The sequence below is a fragment of the Pezoporus occidentalis genome, unplaced genomic scaffold (assembly GCF_034315485.1).
Source record: "Pezoporus occidentalis ecotype Australia unplaced genomic scaffold, CSIRO_AGI_Poc_V1 ctg2683, whole genome shotgun sequence".
In the NCBI taxonomy this organism is placed as follows: Eukaryota; Metazoa; Chordata; class Aves; order Psittaciformes; family Psittacidae; genus Pezoporus; species Pezoporus occidentalis.
The window spans coordinates 1-6,361 of NW_026914593.1; the positions used below are offsets into that span (position 1 = coordinate 1).

The window sequence follows — 6,361 nt, forward strand, 5'->3', positions numbered from 1 at the left end:
ATAAGATAGAAATGGTCATCAATTGTTTAGAAGTGGTAAAAAATGCTTCAAACAGGGGACAAGCAGGCAAGAATGGACTAGGAATAGCCAAAAAAAAAAGCTTAAAACTGGTAAGAAATGGCCAAAATTAGGATAGAAATGGCCATAATTTTTTTAGAAATAGCCAGACTTAAAATGGGTTAGAAATTGGCAACACTGGGTTAGGAATGGCCAAAAATGGCTCAAACCGAGTCAGGAAAGAGCAAAAATGGGTTAGAAATGGCAAGAAATTAGTAAGAAATGGACAAAAAACGTTTGGAAAAGGTCAAAATGGTTCAAAAAGTGTTAGAATTGGGGAAAAAAGGGTTCGAAACAGCCTGAACCAGTTAAGAAATAGCTAGGAAAAGCTTAAAATAGGCTAGAAACTTCCATAAATAGTTCAGATTTAGCCAAAAATGGAATAAAACCTGCAACTCAATCATGTACCAAGGAAAGAGTCAGGGTATTTTCAGCTCTGTCTTGAACACTGCCAGCCATGGGGCAGCCACAGCTTCTCTGGGCACCCTGTGCCACTGTCCCACCACCCTCACAGGGAACAACTTCTAAGATCTCATCTCAATCTCCCCTCTCTGTCACGTTAAAATCCTTCCCCCTTGGCCCATCCCCACAGGCCCTTGCTCTCCCCACAAGAAATGAGGGCAGATCCCAGGATCATCCCTCGGCAGCCGCAGCGCTCCGCTGCCGGCTCAGCCAGCCCAACTCACACACCGAGTCCAAAGCAGCCACTCTGGGGAAGTCTCTTGAGGTGTTCTGGCAACTCCTACAGCACCCCAAGATCGCCATCGCCACCCACCTCCTTCCACGCTCCTGTGTCCACAGGCGGCACCGGCTCCGAGACACCAAGACGGGAACCACCAGAGGAGCTGCTCTTGCCTCCTCCACCGGTAGCTTGTGTTCCGTGGGGCAGCTGTCGTCTCCCGGTGCCTCTGCTGGAGGGTTCTGTGGGGTTCTGTGACCTCACACACCTGAACACGGGGAGTTCCAGAATCAGCCACCCCTGTGGTCTCCATGTCCCCAAGGTCATTGTGATGCATGAGCTCTGACTGGGTCCATGGGGTGCTCTGGAGGTGCTGCAGGCATTCTCTGGGATTCTCTAGGGGTATCCCCAGGATGCCCTGGGAGTGCACAGAGACACAGGGCCGTGGAGCAAGCTGCTCTAGTGGAAGGTGTCCCTGCCCGTGCCTTTGGGGCTTGGAGCTGGGTGAGCGTGGGCTCTTTAAGGAGGGGAGCCCTGCAGTAACCAGTGCAGAGGAGAGCCCTCCACTCCCTGGGAGGCTGATTCTCTGCTGTGCCAATGGGGCTGCCCTCGCATCCCAGGTCCGTGTTCTTTGACTTGTGCAATCCTGTTTTACCTCCGGACCAAAGGTTGGCCTCAAACACATTGCCGTGCTGGGCAGAGGGGTCCCCTTTTTGGGTTTGGGTTTGGGGGAAACCGGGCTGCAGGATGTATTCGGGGGGGTCCTTGAGAGGGTTTTGGGTGCATGGGGGAATCCATAGGGTGGTTTTGGGGTGCACAGTGGGTGCTTTTGGGGTGCAGGGGGTTGTTTTGGGGTGCAGTGGGGGTAGATTTGGGGTGCAGAGGTGTGTTTTGGGGTGCAGGGGGCCGGTTTTGGGGTGCCGTGGGGCTTCTGGGATGCAGAGGTGTGTTTTGGGATGCATGGGGGTGGTTTTAGGGTGCAGGGGTTGTGTTTTGGTGTGCAGGGGGCATGGTTTTGGGGTGCAGGGGGGGCGGTTTGGGATGCAGGGGGTTGTTTTGAGGTGCAGGGGTTGTTTTGTGCAGGGGGGATGGTTTTGCAGGGGGTTGTTTTGAGTTGCAGGGGGGATGGTTTTGGAGTGCAGGGGGGTGTTTTGGTCCCTGTGGGACCCCCCAAAACCCCACAGAGCCCCCCCAAAACCCTCTAACGCTCCCCACCCCGCCCCCCAAACCTGAATCTCCTTGAGGTGCTGGTACCTGAGCCCCGAGTTAAGGAGGAAACCTGGGGGGGGGGGGTTAAAGGAAGGGGGGGGGGGGGTCTGGGAGGATCATGGGAGGGAATTGGGGGTTCCTGGGGATCCCAATGGGATTTGGAGGGGTCCTAAAGGAATTTGGGCTCCTGTGCATGGATCTGGGAGAAGGGGTTGGGGGGGGGGGGGGGGTCACAAGGGGGAATTGGGGGGTGCTGGGGGGTTGTTGGGATCCCAATGGAATTTTGGGGGGTCCTAACAGGCAAAAGCGTTTGGGGGGGGGGGTCCTGAGGGGTTTTGGAGGCTCCCCAATGAGCTTGGGGATCCCCCCCACTTTGGGGTGCAGCGGATACCACAGCAGGTTCCCTTTGATCTTCTTCACATTCCTATAGGAACACCCCCACCCCCCCCCCCCCCGCCATGTATTTTAGGGACCGATCCGAGGTTTGGGGTCCCTCCAGATGTTGCAGTTCCTCCCCCCCAGATGTTGGGGTGCCCCCCTCACCGCGGGTGCCGCACGTGGCCCATGATGTACTCCCGGATGGGGGCACAGGGCCCCGTGCACAGCCTGGAGGTGGGGGGAGACAAAGAGAGGGGGTCAGGAGCACCCCAACCCCCCCAGGACCCCAAAAGCCCCCACTGGGGGGTCCCGCGGGCTCCAACCTGCGCAGCTCGGGATCGGAGGGGAGCTCCAGCTCCGCCATGATGGGCGAAATTGGCGCGCTGGGAGCGCCGCGAGGCACGACGGGAGTTGTAGTCCAAGCCGGGCGGCGCCTTAATGGTGCTGTGTTGGTGTCGCACTGCATCATGGGAGTTGTAGTCCAGGCTGGGCGACGCCATGACAGGGCTGCCTGGGTGCCGCGTGGCATGATGGGAGTTGTACTCCTCTCCAGAGCCATAACGGGTCTCTATGGGCAGCGTGGGGCATGATGGGAGTTGTAGTCCTGGCTGAGCAGCGTCATAATGGGGCTCTATGGGGGCAGCGTTGCATGATCAGGGTTGTAGTCCCCGTAGTCCATGGGTCTCTATGGAGTCTCTATGGGTCTCTGTGGGTCTTTATGGTTCACTTTGGGTCGCTTTCGGGCTCTCTGGGGTGTCCATGGATCTCTATAGGGTCTCTGTAGGTATCTATGGGTCTCTAAGGGGCTCTATGGGTCTCTATGAGTCTCTGTCTCTCTATGGGTCTCTATAGTCTCTACGGGGTCTCTATGGGTCTCTCTATGGGTCCCTGCAGGGTCTCACCGGGCCCGATCCGGGCCCCTGCACGCCCCCCGCTGCCCCCTCCCCCCCCCCTCCGCGTCACGTGGTCATCACCCAGCACCGCCTCCTGCCCCACCCCCGCGGGCTCTTCGCCCTCCAGGTCACCTCGGGTCACGTGGGGCGGGGCCTCGGCACCCCCCGCACTATAGGGGTGCCCCATAACTTTGAGGGGGGCACAGAGGGGGTGCCCCATAACTTGGGCGGCTCCACAGGGGGAACCCAGACCCCGCCCCATAACTTGGGGGGCCAAAACACCCCAAAACATCCCAAAAACCAGCCCAAAACACCCCAAAACACTCTGAAACACCCCCAAACCAGCCCAAAATATTCGCAAAACAGCCCCAAACACCCCAAACCTCCCGAAACACCCACAAAGCAGACTCAAACACCCCAAACCACCCCAAAACCACCCCAAACAGCCCTGAAACAGCTCAAAGCACCCCAAAACCAGCCCAAACCCCCTCCACAACAGTTTAACACCCCAAAAACATCCTGAAACAACCCCAAAATGGTACCCCATGGTACCCCAACCAACCGGGCATCTCCATCCCTCCCTACACTGCTGGCACCCCTAAATGACCCCAAACCCCATCTTTCTTGAGCCCCATAAGGAAGGGTCCCCACACCCAGCATGTTGGGGTGCAGGGATGCTGCTTTGGGTGACAGCCCCAGCTCATGGCCCTGCAGCAGGCTCTCCCACAGCCTCAGTCTAGAACCCAGCTGGGTCACCATGGCAACGGGTCAAAACGGGGCCCTTTGTGACCTCATTTGTGTCACCCTACTTGAGTGCTTTGCTCAGGGGAGCAGACAGTGACAGGAAAGAGCAGGAGGAAGGAGCCATTGGGTTGCTTCTGAGCTCAAGCCCTGTTGGTTTGCTCCAAGCTTTCCCCTTCGCTACCCCCTGTTTGGAGGGTGTTTGGGGTTGTTTGAGGGTGTTTTGGGGGTGTTAAACTGTTGTGGAGGGGGTTTGGGGTGTTTTGAGCTGTTTCAGAGGTGTTTTGGGGTGGTTCTGGGGTGGTTTTGGGGTGTTTCAGAGTGTTTTGGGGTGTTGTAGGGATGTTTCGGAGTGTTTTTGGGTGTTTTGGGCTGGTTTGGGCTTTCTTTGGGTTATTTTGGTTGTTTCGGGCTGGTTTTGGGGTATTTTGGGCTGGTTTGGGCTGGTTTTGGGGTGCTGACGTGCCACCCCCCAGTGCAAAGGGCCGTGTCCCTGTTCTCCCTCACAAAGCCGGTGCTGAGCCTCGACCCCCCCCACCCCCAACCCCCGGAGAGGCCGCGGGGGGGCGCCTTTCCCCCATGAAGTACAGGGACCCCCCCCTATATGGAGACACCCCCCCCCCATGTCCCCCTTGTATGTGGGGCTGGGACCCCCACATCCGGGTCTGGGACCCCCCCCAGTATGGGGACACCCCAGTGCCCCCCCCATTCCCCTTTGCCTTCCTCACCCCCCCCCCCCCAGCCTTGGACCTACCCCAGAAGGTGTCGCAGCTCGAGGCCAGGCTAAAGCAGCTCCACAGCGACCTCCAGAAGGTACCATTTTGGGGGGGTTGGGGTGATTTGGGGCTGTTTTGGGTTCTCACTGGGTGGCACCTATAGGAGAAGCAGGACAAGGTGGTTTGGGGTGGTTTTTCGGGTGTTTTGAGGCTGCTTTGGGTCTGTTTTGGAGCTCTGACCCTGTATCCTATAGGAGAAGCAGGACAAGGTGGTTTTGGGGTGGTTTGGGGGGGTTTTGGGGATGGGTTTCAGAGTTTTGGGGTGGTTTTCGCCTCTTTTAAGGCTCTTTTGGGGCTCTGACCCTGTGTCCCATAGGGGAAGCAGGACAAGGTAAATTTGGGGTGCTTTGGGGGTGTTTTGGAGGTGGATTTGGGTGTTTTGAGGTGTTTTTGTTCTGTTTTAGTGCTGTTTTGGGGCTCTGACCCTATATCCCACAGGAGAAGCAGGACAAGGTGATTTGGGGGTCGTTTTGGCCTCTTTTGGGGTTTGCTTTGGGTGTTTTGGCCTGGTCTTTTTTGGGGCTGTTTTCTGCCTGTTCTGGGACTCTGACGCTGTATAGCATAGGAGAAGCAGGACAAGGTGATTTTGGGGTGGTTTTAGGGTGGTTTGGGGGTGGTTTTTATTGTTTTGGGTTGGTTTTGCCCTGTTTTAAGGCTGTTTTGGGGTTCTGATCCTGTGTCCCATAGGAGAAGCAGGACAAGTTGGTTTTGGGGTGGTTTTGGCTTGTTTTGGGGTTTGCTTTTGGTGTTTTGGCCTGGTTTTGGCTTGGTTTTGTCCTGTTTTTTGGCTGTTTAGGGGCTCTGACCCTGTATCCCACAGGAGAAGGAGAACAAGGTGGTTTTGGGTAGTTTTGGGGCTGTTTTGGCGTTTTTTGATTGGTTTTGTCCTGTTTTGGGGCTTTTTGGGAGCTCTGACCCTGTATCCCATAGCAGAAGGAGGACAAGGTGGTTTTGGGCTGGGTTTTTGGGGTGTTTTGGGTTGCTTTTGGCCAGTTTGGGGGCTCTGACCCTTTATAGTATAGGAAAAGCAGGACAAGGTTATTTTGGGGTGGTTTTGGCCCGTTTTGGGGGTTGGTTTCTTTCTTTTGGCTGGTTTTTGGCCTGTATTGGGGTGTTTTGGGTCTGTTTTGGGGCTCTGACACAGTATGCCACAGGAGAAGCCGGACAAGGTGTTTTTGTGGTTTTTTGGGGCTGTTTTGGGGGTTTTGGAGTGTTTTTGTCCTGTTTTGGAGCTCTGACCCTGTATCCCCCAGGAGAAGGAGTACAAGGTTGTTTTGGGGGTGTTTTGGTGGGTTTTGGCCTGTTTTTGTCCTGTTTTGTGGCTGTTTTGGGGCTCTGACCCTTGATCCCACAGGAGAAGCAGAACAAGGTGGTTTTGGGGTGTTTTGGGGCTGTTTTGGGGGTTTTGGATTGGTTTTGGGGTGTTTTGGGGCTTTTTTGGAGCTCTGACACGATATACCATAGCAGAAGGAGGAGAAGGTGGTTTTGGGCTGGGTTTTGGGGGGTTTTGACTGTTTTTGGCCTGTCTGGGGGCTCTGACCCTGTATCCCATAGCAGGAGGACAAGGTGGTTTTGGGCTGTTTTTTGGGGTGTTTTGGCCTATTTTTGTCCTGTTTTGTGGCTGTTTT

The 6,361-nt window shown here is 55.8% G+C and overlaps 1 long non-coding RNA gene across 1 annotated transcript; it reads right to left on the reverse strand.

Annotated features, from left to right (window-relative positions):
- Window positions 1–1,952: 1,952 nt before the first annotated feature.
- LOC134166658 (uncharacterized) lies at window positions 1,953–2,555 on the reverse strand. Its single transcript, XR_009965946.1, has 3 exons — window positions 2,489–2,555; window positions 2,337–2,369; window positions 1,953–1,990 (listed from the first exon to the last, which is right to left on the reverse strand). It is a non-coding gene; the product is annotated as an uncharacterized LOC134166658 (long non-coding RNA).
- Between the last annotated feature and the right edge of the window lie 3,806 nt (window positions 2,556–6,361).